We start from the raw sequence: 13,872 nt of genomic DNA, 5'->3' as shown, positions 1-13,872 counted from the left end.
ATTTTAATATAAGATTGATAAAGTTCTTTAACATTCATTTTCTTAAAGTATTTTTATTTGAAATTTTTTAAGTGAGAATGTTTTCACAATAAATATCTCCAGAACCCTATATACAATGATATTATGATATGATATTATTGAAAAATGCCAGCTTCAAAATACTAACATGTGATTGTCCTTATATAAACTTAAAATCTGTTTAAAATTAGCCCTTTATGCCATAATAAGTATGATCACTAAAATCACTTCAATACAGGTTTAACACTGATTTAACGTTTGTACCCCCCCTAATAGACACATGTTGTAATGTGTACTTTATTACATTTATATATAAACGCCACTGAAAATGTTGTCATTATATTTTTTTTATCTTGTAATTTTAAATGATTTGTTTTGTTGTTTTTGTAATTGAGGCGTTAGAAATTGATTTATTAACATTTTAAAAATTAAGCTGACATATTTAACTGATCGTTTTGTAAATTAATTTGCATAATATTTAAATAATTAAACAAATGAGTTTTTAATTTTAACTCAATTAAAATTGAAATATTTTTTTAATTACTCATGTAGAATAAAAACTACACCTGTTTCAAAATTAAATACCTGTGGAAGAAAACACAAACTGAAAACTATAAAACTAAAGAATTTCCTTTTTATATTTTTTACGTTTAAAAACCACTTTTATACAAAAAATTGTATATTTTAGCACCCTCAGCCAATGTTTCTTAAAATTTGTATAGTTTATATTCTGTTTTTTTTTTTCAACATTTCTATTGAATGTTTTATTTTTTTATTAATAAACATTTATTTACCAACAACCACATTTTATGCTTCCATTGTAGCTTGACCCAAAAAAAAATTTACACATTTAGACAATATTTTTCTTCATGTTGCTGTTGTTTCTGGTGTTGTTGTTTTTTTTTTTTTGCGAAAAAATATTGGAAAAAAACACGAAAAAATCATATTAAAAAAATATTTACATTTTAACACAGAATTCCAAATTGCTGTATCAGTTTATTTCGTTAGCATTTGTTGCTCTCTTTCCGTTTATGTATTTTTATTTTCTGTTTCTGCATACAAGATATACAAGATTCAGAATAGAATTGAAAATTGTTACAATCTAGAAAATATACGCAAAATGAAATGGTATCAAATTGGCAATTGGATACCCTACAGAAAAAAATAAAGGTTATAGAATATGCCGGTCACTTTTATAAATAAATCAAAGAAATTACAGTTGGTCGCACATAAGATACCCTACAGCAGTTATGAGTATATTTCAAATGTAAACTAATTATACACTACATCACTTTGGCTATAGACTAGACTATGGCCTAGAATACTGACCAGACTAGACTATAGACTAGACTGTAGACTAGACTATAGACTAGACTATAGACTAGACTATAGACTAGACTAGACTATAGACTAGACTATAGACTAGACTATAGACTAGACTATAGACTAGACTATAGACTAGACTATAGACTAGACTATAGACACTAGACTATAGACTAGGCTATAGACTAGACTATAGACTAGACTATAGACTAGACTATAAACTAGACTATAGACTAGACTATAGACTAGACTATAGACTAGACTATAGACTAGACTATATACTAGACTATAGACTAGACTATAGACTAGACTATAGACTAGACTATAGACTAGACTAGGCTATAGACTAGACTATAGACTAGACTATAATAGACTATAGACTAGACTATAGACTAGACTATATACTAGACTATAGACTAGACTATAGACTAGACTATAGACTAGACTATAGACTAGACTATAGACTAGACTATAGACTAGACTATAGACTAGACTATATACTAGACTATAGACTAGACTATAGACTAGACTATAGACTAGACTATAGACTAGACTATAGACTAGACTATAGACTAGACTATAGACTAGACTATAGACTAGACCTATAGACTAGACTATAGACTAGACTATAGACTAAGACTATAGACTAGACTATAGACTAGACTATAGACTAGACTATAGACTAGACTATAGACTAGACTATAGACTAGACTATAGACTAGACTATAGACTAGACTATAGACTAGACTATAGACTAGACTATAGACTAGACTATAGACTAGACTATAGACTAGACTATAACTAGACTAAGACTAGACTATAGACTAGACTATAGACTAGACTATAGACTAGACTATAGACTAGACTATAGACTAGACTATAGACTAGACTATAGACTAGACTATAGACTAGACTATAGACTAGACTATAGACTAGACTATAGACTAGACTATAGACTAGACTATAGACTAGACTATAGACTAGACTATAGACTAGACTATAGACTAGACTATAGACTAGACTATAGACTAGACTATAGACTAGACTATAGACTAGACTATAGACTAGACTATAGACTAGACTATAGACTAGACTATAGACTAGACTATAGACTAGACTATAGACTAGACTAGACTAGACTATAGACTAGACTATAGACTAGACTATAGACTAGACTATGACTAGACTATAGACTAGACTATAGACTAGACTATAGACTAGACTATAGACTAGACTATAGACTAGACTATAGACTAGACTATAGACTAGACTATAGACTAGACTATAGACTAGACTATAGACTAACTATAGACTAGACTATAGACTAGACTATAGACTAGACTATAGACTAGACTATAGACTAGACTATAGACTAGACTAGACTATAGACTAGACTATAGACTAGACTATAGACTAGACTATAGACTAGACTATAGACTAGACTATAGACTAGACTATAGACTAGACTATAGACTAGACTATAGACTAGACTATAGACTAGACTATAGACTAGACTATAGACTAGACTATAGACTAGACTATAGACTAGACTATAGACTATAGACTAGATTATAGACTAGACTATAGACTAGACTATAGACTAGATTATAGACTAGACTATAGACTAGACTATAGACTAGACTATAGACTAGACTATAGACTAGACTATAGACTTGACTATTGACTAGACTATAGACTAGACTATAGACTAGACTATAGACTATACAATAGTCTAGACTAGACTATAGTCTAGAATATAGACTAGACTAATCTATCTCCCTTAATGGGAGATAGACTATAGTCTAGACTAATCTATCTCCCTTAATGGTGGGAAATTAAAATCGGAAAAAATCGGGAAAAATTTTTTTTTTGTTGCTAAATTTTTTGCTCTAGCGCCTCTAGTTTAGCCAGAAATTGGTCTGTTATGTTTTCACTCAAAAAATCGAATTTTTTTGGGAAATTGAAGTGATCACACATTTTCTTTCTTTATGCCCTAGCGCCTCTTGTTTAGTCAGAAAATTGACTTTTATGTTTTCACTCAAAAATTTGGATTTTGGTGGGAATTTTTTTTGCTCTACACCTCTAGTTTAGCTAGAAGTTGGACTTTTATGTTTTCCCTCAAAAAATCGAATTTTGTTGGGAAATTGAAGTGATCACAGATTTTCTTTCTTTTTACCCTAGCGCCTCTAGTTTAGTCAGAAAATTAATGTTAAATTAATGAATATTATAACAACTCTTAAACTGAACTTGAAATTTCACGATGTTACAAATACAATGAAAAACTTTGATTGCTATTTACCGTAAAGTTTATAAAAACTAAAATCTTTAATAAATAACGAGAGAGGCAATTTATAAACATTTAAAACAAGGCAAACACATGTGGCCCATGTGTGTACTTGTACGGAATCTAAACTGAACTCTAAGGAAAATTTGTGCATATTTAATGTTGATTATAAGCAAAAAAGTAAAAAATAAACTACTACAACAACAAGTATAATTAAAAAAATTTTAGTTATAAATGTCTGGAAGGTTCTTAGTTCCCTGTTGTTCATGATTTAATAAATTAAAAATGTATTTAATGATTTTTCCTCATATGTATCATTTTTTTATTTGGATTTTTTGTTAATATTTTTCTAAAAAAATTCGTAACATAAAAAATATTTCAAATAAATAAAACTGAAATCTAGCTTTTAAGAATTCAAATGAATTTCACTGAAAGAAAAAAAATCATAGAAAAATGTTTGAATAAACTAAAATTGTGTTAATTGTCCATAAATTAATTAATGGCAACAAAGTTTTATGACAATATTATTAATAAAAGTTGCTTGTTTTAATTTTTGTCCTTCAGAAATTTTGTTATTAATTAATAAATTAATTAATTTATGATATTTATTAAAGAATTTTTTAAATGGGATAATAAATGTATTTAATAATTTTGAAAATTTCGGAAAGCGTTAACAAGCATTTAATAAATAAAAAAATTTGTAGATTGTTAAAAATGTATTAAAATTTAAATATTTATTTATTCATTTAAAAACAAATTAACCCACTTGACCAAGACTTTTGAATATGCTATAGATATTTAGCTATTGTTCCTCCGATAAATTATCGTAAGTAGTTTACTATCAAAAACGAATATTGTGAAAGTAATCCCAAAATAATGTTTTGGGATTAATTGCATAAACAATGTTGTAAAATTACAAATAAATTAAATTGTATAAAGATTAAAAAGCTGCAATAAATATGTAATTTTAAAAGTGTTTTTTCATCAGTATAAATCAACAAGTGTCAATTTTGTTTTTGTGGTTTTTTTCATTCATTCACTCAACATTCAAATATTTGACATTGTCAATGGATTAGTTTCTTTTGTAGTGCGAGCCCTACAATATAATGGGCAATATGCCAAATTCAATAAACAGTTGGCTGCATGAAGATTTTAATAAAAAAAAAACAAAAAGAACTTTTACAAGAACTTATTTAATATAATTTTCCAAGTAATTATTCAAAAATTATGGAAACAAAAATCCTTTGATTTTATTTAGAACCCCACATGTAGGGCTATTTCCAATTTGTTATCACTCAATGTCATATTAACACCATCTTAGTTTTGCTATTAATTTGTTGATTCTTTCATTCATATCCATGGCACTAGGTCACATTATATTCTAAATTTTTTTGTTGCTTAAGTGGATGTCAAAATAAATGACAAGGCGTGCGCATGATTTGTTTAACAACAATTTATTATTTTGCTAAAAAAAGTTTATTTTTCTGAAAAATGTTTTTATGTGTATTATATTATTATTATATTATAAACAATGTCACATATTTATTAATGAGTAACATTAAAATAATTAACACATTTCGTGTTAAAACACTTGTTTCGACAAATTCAGTATGACAAAGAATTTCCGTTGTCACTGCGTTTGTTACTTATTTATTTAAATAAACTCTATAAAAACTAAAACAATTGTTGTCAATGCCAAAGTATTGGGTATTTTTTTAAACTTTTAAAATAAATTCAATAAAATAACAACACATTGTATAACACTTTTGGTTTCAATACCCAGCAAAAATTATTGGAGTACCATAATCCATTTGGCTAATTCCAAAACTAAACATTGTTGGAGTACATGTTCTATTAAGTAGTCCTTTGTAATGCTATATAACATCATGGTCCATAGCCTGCATTACATAGGAGATTGTTGCGGATCATGTACTCCCATAATTTTAGGAAGGGAGTGGTTTTAGGATTACTCTGATGTAATGCATGGAATGATTACATGGTCCTCGTCTAGGACATCACAAGATTAAATGGAGTATGTTTTTTTCCATATATTTGGATTAGTTTTGGATCAGTCTTAGTGCTTTGAGGAGTACTCTTTCATTGGAGTAGTCGCAATTTTTGCAGAATTTCGATCAAAATATCGATTTTATAGCAAAATAACGGGATAATTTGATCGATATTATGAAAATCAGAAATTTAAACATGCTTTAAATAAATTAGAGGTTCTAAGTTTTAGATATTTAAAGAACATAATAATCACAAAATTAGCCTAGTTATACCCAAAATTTGTTTGTCATTCCGCTTGTAATACTGATACAGCCCAGAAAATATTGTCAAAAATAAAAATTTTTATTAAAGTTGAAAACCGAAGTGAATAACGACAATCGGTTCTTCGCACCGAAACGACTTGAAGTTCAACGAACAACGACCAAGGATTGTAAACTCAGCCACACCAACTTTACACGTGTCGCTGCTACAACAACAACAACGGTATATATAGGTATTGAAACTGTTATAATACTGGTATTGTTTCGGTATTGCTACCATTATGATAACGCTACCGGCATCATACCGGTACAAGAGTAAAAGCTATTTGAATACCGGAATTTATACCGATAAAGTTATTTCGGTATCGGTATCAATACCGGTATTCAATTTTAAACGTATTTAACCAGTATCGGTATTAATAACGATATCGATTGCCAACCTTGATTTTATACCCTACACCACTTTCATCAAGATAATTTGATGAAATTTGAAACAAACGATTCTTTTGATCTAAGAAGGAAGCCTATTAAAAATTTTTAAAATCGGTTCATTATTTCCTAATTTTTAACATACTTATCATATGGTCGGTCATGACCGACTATAGATTCTCACTTGTTATTATTATTAGGTTAAATTAGATTCTACGCAGTCGAATATAGGACTCGATAAGAAATTCGATTTGATTCTGGAAGGAGAATATTAATATTGAAAAATGTGGCCTCCGGTAGGTTAGTGTTTAGTGTTCTAGTCTGGTAGACCGGAGGTGGTGGGTTTGATTCACACCAGAGGCACTGGTTAAGGAGCGCTCAACTATCCCGATAGAGGCCTAGGTGTATTTCTTCGGATTTAATGTATGTATCTACAATGTATATTATGCAGGGCCTGCTTGCAGTGCCTTAATTGAACATATATAAACCCCTCAAAATTTAAAATAATCTGTTCGGCGGTTGAACTGTAACTGACAAAAATTTTATCCTACGACGTCTTATTAGTTGGCAAATACAGAATAAGGCCCTTTTTCATTTTAAATTTTTTTTTAAGAAGTTGAAGATGATTTGCAGTAAAAACCAATTTTTTAAGAAATTAATTTGATTTTTGTTATGGGTGATAATATTGTTCTGACATAGTTGAACACTTATTTTATGTTTTTGATTAAAATACACACGTATGTAAACTTTTGAAGGATTTTAAATTTTTGTAGATTTGTTGACGAAATATTTCCTTTTTTTGTAATAGATCCTCGAATTTATTGCAACATAAATGTTTTTAAACATTGGAAAAACTATTTAAATAAACACCGTATTTTTGTAGTAAAAAATTCTTATTTTAATGACTTTCGTGTTCATTATGTTTTAAATGTATTTCAAAATATTTAAAGTCTAAAAAAATATTTACTTGTTTTGGCTTGCATTGTTGCCAAACATTTTTATTTGCATTGAATATTGTTTTTTCCTTGGAAATTTACCACAATTTTTTTTTTATTGTTAGGAATAAATTTTTAAACAAATTGTGAATGTTCGTTCTATAATTAAAATGTTATTTTTTCTCCTATTTTAAGCATATACTAATATTTGCTATAATAAATAAATAGAAAAATAAAAACAATTGACATTTCAAATTGCCAACAAGTGTTTTCTTTATCGCTTCACTTCCATTTTCCCTCTCTCACCCATTCTTGTACAATGCATTTGTCATTTAAAGACAGACTAAATTTGCAAATGACGCCATCTAATCCCATGAAATAAACACCTAAATTCGGTGACTAAAAATGAAACATTAATAAAACAAGAAACGATGAATTCATGCTAAGGAAAACAAATGAAAATGCAAAGAAAAATAAACAGCAAATTTCTTGCAAATAAACAACAAATAAAGAAATGTTGAGAAAATTTCTCAGTAAAACGGATGCTGTGCTCTACAGTGCACTCACTCACTGTTGTGTATTAAAACATGCAGAATGTCAACGAGACACAACGAGAGGAAATTAAATTAATTTGTCATTTTATAGACAAGAAAGATGATGGTGTTGACGATGATTATAATGATGATGCGATGATGTTTCGCCGTTTATAAAACCAAAAATAGAATTTACACAACACACTGCCTGTCACGCCTTGTCACTTACATACTTTTGCACAAAAAAAAAACATCATCCTCTAAGATGAAAAAGAAGAAGCCAATAATAATATTTTATCAATCAAATTAAATTGAATGAAAGGAAATGTAAAGAAAATAAAGTGAAAGTGAACTAAAGTGTTAGTGATAGTGTAAGTGCTGTCATGATAATGATGATCAATTTGTTTTTGTTTGTTAACAAATCATTGACAATCTAATGAAAACGGTCAACAACATGAAAGAATAAAACCATTTGTTTAATGATTTTTTTAATAAACACCTTTAGATGTGCCAAGTTTTTGTTATTTATTAATTTTATTATTGTTTTTTGATTAACGGAGAACATTTTTATGTTAAGCTCTTTCCCTTTTATTTCATTTGATCATTTCTAATTTTAACACTTTTTTTGTGAGAGTTTATCACGGTATTTTATGTTTTGTTTATATGAAAATTTTAGGCTTTTTGATGTTTATGAGATTAAACAGTTAATAAATCTTAAATACCAGATATTTGTTTGAACAGGAGTAGCATTCTTTTGAAATGAACATACTTAAGAGTTAAATAAATATCGACTTGTTTGAATTTGGTTGTATGTTAGGCTTTAGGCAAAAGAGAAATGTATTATTTAAACCAGATTCAGATAAATGAATTTGTGAGTTCTTTCAGTCTAGGGGTCATGGGATCGATTTTATTGTATGGCAACAGTGCCGTTTAATATTCAAATAGTAAAAATCTGTTCAAATGTAGATCATGCTTATATCACTAAAGGGCCCTTTACACGATCACACTTTACGTACGCAAAGTCTAATGAAATAGTAAAATAAAATCCCATCCGTATGACAAAAAAGAGAATAAAAGTCGTATGATTTACAAAGTAAGATGGAAACAGCTGTTACACTTTTTTTGTATGTGTTTACATAAAAATACATCCCTGATTTAATGCGACTTGCTTGTTTTTTGAATCATTTCAAAAAATGAAGAGAGCCATACTACTGACAAATTTTCCATCCGTATTTTCTCTCAATGTCTGATTGTTTCATTACATATTGCGTTTAGACGCGTTTAGATCCTACGGTACCAGCACTTGAGAGCAACCGCACGATTGTCAAATTTTTTTATGTGGAGTTTGACAAACGTGCGGTTTAAGCCTGTATACAAGACTATGTATAAAAAATTGTAAACAATGATCAGCTGGGCTAGGATGTCACCTTGTATGCAGTACATACAAGGTGACATATTACTTGTGTGCTCGTGTAAAGGGGGTTTAAGAGTAAATGTAGGGTTTCCACGCTATCGGTTTTGATTATTGCTGACATTTCCTCATTTGTTATATTAACTTTAAATCATTTTATAATAGTTTTATTTTATGTTTTTATCATCAATTTCATTGAAAAGAAGCAAAAAATGCAATACAATTATGTCTGGCTCTTTAATAGTTTTCTCATTTCGTTTAATTAGACATGATGTCAACATTTAGCTGCTAGTGTCAGTGTGTAAAAAAATAAAAACATTAAATACAAACAAAAATAAAGAATAAATAAATTCATTAATAAAAATTGCAATTTATTTATTTTTATTTATTTTTTTTTTTTTTTTTGGCGCACTGCAGGGAAAGAAAACTAAAAAACCACCCAGCAACCAGAAAAAAAGCTATAAAACTGATCCATGAAATACAAAAGATCAAAATAATCATTGTTATTGATGACTGAATTGACTGACTGACTCTTGTGCTATAATAAAAAATGCAAAGAGTACGAGAAATGATCACTCACAACGATCTTAATGAATGAGCGTCAGAAAAATGTGTGAATGAATTTAATAAAGTTGACTTGTTCGATTGATACTTTTATGTTCTCATGCACGATTTTTTTAATAAATTTTTTATTTATAAACTATTTCATTCAATATTTAAGGAAAACTAATTTAAACAATGATCTCATTCCACATCATCCTGTTTATAACTTTTGAGTTGTGAAAAATATTAGAAAAATTATTACAATTTATACTTGTCGAAAGTTTGATGCATTAAATTTGAGTGTTTTGTTAATTTGTTAAACTATCTTTCTAAATTTTTATTAATCAAATAAAAAAATGTTGTTTGTGAAAATCTCACGTCGTGTTTATTCTTTTAATAAAGGCAATACTTTTTTTATAAACATTTTACCGTTCTTATTACTAGTATTAACTGAGAGATTAATATTAATTATTGTGTTTAAAAAGAAGGAAATAAATCGATTAGTTTTTTAGATAAAATTGTTTAAACAAAGTCTTTTCGCAGCCACTTAGAGAATATTTTGTTAGTGTTAGAAATATAATGGCCTTGAATTTTAAAGTACTTTTGGAATCGTGGCATTTTTTTAGCAATTTGAAATTAAATCATAATTGTTGTTTTAATAAAATTAATACAATTAAAAACTTGTGGAGAGAATCAACAAATTATCATTTATATTTTTGATCTATAAACTACCAAACCTAATTTATAATTTCAAATCAAGATTCAGATCAAAGCCTTAATAAGATTTAAATAGATTCATTAAGTTAAAATAGCGCAAATCGAGATTTTACTGTACTTGCATATTTAGCAGAAGTGTGCATGAGCTAATTAAAAGAATACTTTTAATACCTTTCAATTAGATTCTAAACAATTTGTTTGCGTTTGTTTCAATTAAAACAATTTATTTCGATTTAAAAAAAACGAAATTCTTGATGTTTGCCGCAATATCAATAATAGCAAAAAAAAAAATAAACAATTGTTTAACTTAAAACAAAACGTTTTAGTTAAATTTAATAAATTATTTAATTTCTAGTGCAACAATAAATAAAAGTCCTCATAAAAAATCTTCATTTTAATGAACAAAAAGTCTGGTTATAAGCACTTACTCATTAACTAAATTATATTTTCAAGTGATATTTACATATCTTTCTGAACCGCTTGGCGCCTAAAACGTTTCATATTTCAAACGACTGTCAATTGGCCAATCCGTCCGGCTTGTCACATTATGGCAACATGTTCTATTTATTTATTTTTTTTTTAAACATTTCAAATCTATCACTTTAAATTCTCTACAGCGAAGCACTTACTCATTCACTCAGTAATTCATTCAATCATTTATATTACGAAATTTGTGTTTGTTTCAGAATAATTCATTCATTTATTTAGTTTAGTTCAGTTGAGTTAAGTTTGGTCAGAAGATAGAAAAACAATAAATGTCTTTCTCTTGAAATTTATAGAACAAATAATTCAATCAAGAGTAATTTTTTTCTCTATTTAATTCAACATGATCGTATCAAATGTCTATTCTGTCATTGTGTCAATTGTTAAAATTAAAATGAAATGAATGAACTTCACTCCTTAAATTGTTTTTAATTTTATTTATTTATGCTGTAGTTTTTTATTATTTTATTTAATCAAAAAAGTAAAAATAAAAGAAATAGATCATAAAAATGGAGCTAATTTGATTTTATATGGACAGATAGATAGATGGATGGTTTGACATACGCTGACAATCTCGAACACGCTTGATAAAAAAAAAGAAATTTTTAAACAACACAAAAGTTCAGGGTCTTTTTTTCATTAGAATTTTCAATAAAATTCTTAATATATTATGTTAAAAAAGTTCAAGTTTATTAAAATAAAGTTCAAGTTAAATAGAGCAATTAAATATTACAACAACAAAACACACACAAATTTAAATAGTTTATTTAGGGAATTTTATCGCTTAAATAAAACTCTAAACAATGTAGTCTAAACATGTTGCTTTAGTTTCAGCAACATGTTGTTATAAAAATATTTGGTATGTATGTGTGTATAAATATTTTTACGAAAATGTTTTATTTTCTATTTAAATATTCATATTTAAAAAAAATTCTGATTCATGACACATGTTTATTTTTTATTAAATCTATACCACTGATGATGCATTTAAATTCAAAAAAGCAAACATCCAAAATTATTGTAAATTTAGAATAAAAACATTATATTAAATTGCATATACAGACACACACGTTCTCATAAATATTTAATAGTCAACAGAAATACGACTGAAAATAAACAAATCTTAATATGCACTAAAAAAAATCCCACCAAAAAAATTATAATACAAATGAAACTGAAAAACAAATAATTTCCATAAATTTAAAAAAGAAAAAAATAAAAAACTTAAACCCAAAAAATATATAAATACGAGTATATTTGCAGATTTTTAAAAGAACTAAAACATTTAAGAAATGTGCCCAAGAGGCATATAATTTTAAGAATTATACAATCTGAAATTTTTCCGAATTCTAGATGAATAGAATTGAAACTCCTTTTTTTCTTCTATGTATATTTAAATCAACTTTTCATATATATGTTTAGGAAGTTTAGGAAATAATAACTACTTCTAGAACGGATGTAAATAGAACCAGTTCATATTCTTAACCGGCAAAATTATCCTAATGTTTTAATCTGAAAAATTACTAATTCCAAAAGAGCACTAAAGAACTAGTACTGATGGTTTAAGTTCAAACAAACATCATTTATTAAAGAACTGATTCATGAACCGTTTCATACAATGAGTGACGATTCCATAAATTTTGAGCAAAAATCATAGGCGTCAACGCCCAAATAGAACGAGTACAAGCTACAATCAGGCAATCTAGAACTACATTTGAAACTAATAATGATTACATTCCCTTTAAGCTCTACATGAACATGCAATGTAAACAATGTTGCTGCTAATGGACCACCAAAATATTGTTATTGCTTTTGTTGTTATTGGCATTTATTATATGTTTAATTTAATACTTTTACATAAACATACAAAATATGTATGGAACACTTTCAAGATCCAAGACCACAACCAAACAGTCAAGCAATAATTGAAGTGTGACATACAACATTGTTGGATTGTTGGAAAAATAAACAAATAATTAAATAAATAAAAATATTGAATGCAACAACAACAACAGCCATAAAGTAGTTTATTGACAAATAACCTCGTTTTTATCAATGAAACATGCTAAATAATCAGAAAAAAATATATTTTTTTTGGAAAAGCGGAAGTAGAGTAGAGTTGAAAATGTTTAATACATATTAAGCTTTAAAAGGTGTTAGTTAAATGTTAATTTGAAACTATTAAGTACAATTTAACAGTTTGGAAAGAAAATACTATTAAATTGTAACACTTTCTAATTCCTAACAAAGAATAGACATAGATATAGGAAAATTGTGTAATTTCAATTTTTTTTTTCTTAAAAAATTTTTAAGATTTTATAAAATATTCCTAGCAGAATTCACTGCCTATCTTCGTAAACGATTACTGTTAATAGTTAAAATGATTACACTCAAATTTGTCATCAGTGCCTTATATAATACAAAAAAAAAACACTTAGAAGCCATTTATTTATTCCGTGGTAAGTACATGTTATTCACACTAAAAAGTTATTTAAACAACGAATTCAACCCAGCAGTTTGTGAACAGTATTTTTCTGAAATGTTTTTTCATAGATTCTATCTATCTATCTATCTATCTATCTATCTATCTATCTATCTATCTATCTATCTATCTATCTATCTATCTATCTATCTATCTATCTATCTATCTATCTATCTATCTATCTATCTATCTATCTATCTATCTATCTATCTATCTATCTATCTATCTATCTATCTATCTATCTATCTATCTATCTATATATCTATCTATCTATCTATCTATCTATCTATCTATCTATCTATCTGGCAACGGTTTCGAAACGGTGAAAAGATTGCTGTATCAGTATTTAAACTTATTTTGGTAACGGTATTTTAACGGTATCTATATTTTGGCTTATTTCAGTAACGGTACATTTGTGTTATCGGTATTTTAGCTTATTTCGGTATT

The sequence above is a fragment of the Lucilia sericata genome, unplaced genomic scaffold (assembly GCF_015586225.1).
Source record: "Lucilia sericata isolate MDLA Ls3-8-SP2 unplaced genomic scaffold, ASM1558622v1 Contig000021F_arrow, whole genome shotgun sequence".
NCBI classification, from domain to species: Eukaryota; Metazoa; Arthropoda; class Insecta; order Diptera; family Calliphoridae; genus Lucilia; species Lucilia sericata.
This window is presented reverse-complemented; position numbering follows the sequence as displayed.